This window comes from Schistocerca piceifrons, chromosome 8 (assembly GCF_021461385.2).
Source record: "Schistocerca piceifrons isolate TAMUIC-IGC-003096 chromosome 8, iqSchPice1.1, whole genome shotgun sequence".
NCBI lineage: Eukaryota > Metazoa > Arthropoda > Insecta > Orthoptera > Acrididae > Schistocerca > Schistocerca piceifrons.
This window is the reverse complement of record NC_060145.1, coordinates 84,670,662-84,671,713: the sequence shown is the minus strand read 5'-3', so window position 1 is coordinate 84,671,713 and position 1,052 is coordinate 84,670,662. Positions and strand designations below refer to the sequence as shown.

Below are 1,052 nucleotides of genomic sequence, written 5' to 3'. Positions count from 1 at the left end.
CCCCGCCGGGAATCGAACCCGGGAACCCGCACGACCACGAGCTGCGGGCTGGGTCAGCGACACTTGTCCTTAGTGAGAAGCGTCATCTCTTTCTTTTCCTGGTTCAAATGGCTCTGAGCACTATGGGACTTAACTGCTGAGGTCATCAGTCCCCAAGAACTTAGAACTACTTAAACCTAACTAACCTAAGGACATCACACACATCCATGCCAGAGGCAGGATTCGAACCTGCGACCGCAGCGGTCGCTCGGTTCCAGACTGTAGCGCCTAGAACCGCTCGGCCACTCCGGCCGGCCTGGTTTTAGGGTTGCAATTATTTTAGCAATATATGGTAGCAATTACTTCAGGCTATTCGAAAAGCTTTTCAGTACTTAGAATCTCATTAAAAACTTTAGTGAGCCACAATTTCGTTTTATTTTCGAAGGCTCTGAGAAAGTCTAGACTCACGCCATCAAAGCCAACAGCTTCATCTTAACATACTTATTCAAGACTAGATTACTTGTAAAAGTTTGAAATAAATCGATCAAGAAAGTTTTCGATATTTTTGATAATAATATTGGCCCTTTTGATTATAAATTATTTATTAAATTGTCATATACATTAACCTTCAAGCGGGCGCTCCTAAGTTCTTTTTTTTGTAGGACTAGACGTGTGCGATATCCATCGCCCTAACTTCTACGATAAGTTATAATTTCTTTACTTATCAGATAAATATTTATGTTTTGCAGTAATATTGTTATACGTACGTTGGAACTTAAATAGTGGCAACAATGCTGTGGAGATACAATGCTATGGAATTTACTATTGTCGCCGATAGCACACGTTGTTGACATACCTACCTCACCTCCGAGCAAATGGACTCGCCCGTTCCCACGTTACCGCTGTACGCACAATCGAGGGAAACACATCACTTGCGAGCGAGTGGTCTAACGTAACGGTGTCACAGAAACAACGGAGTTGGATCAAAATTGAATGTGCCATATGTCGTACAGCACGGCTGTGTCATCGAGGTCTTTAAGAGGCGAAGAGCTTTGCTAAAGGAGCGGCGACAC

The 1,052-nt window shown here is 43.5% G+C and overlaps 1 non-coding gene across 1 annotated transcript; it reads right to left on the bottom strand.

Moving 5' to 3' along the window:
• Positions 1-207: 207 nt before the first annotated feature.
• Positions 208-291, bottom strand: Trnas-gga. Its single transcript is given in 2 exon segments — positions 208-242; positions 252-291. It is a non-coding gene; the product is annotated as a tRNA-Ser (tRNA).
• Positions 292-1,052: the final 761 nt, after the last annotated feature.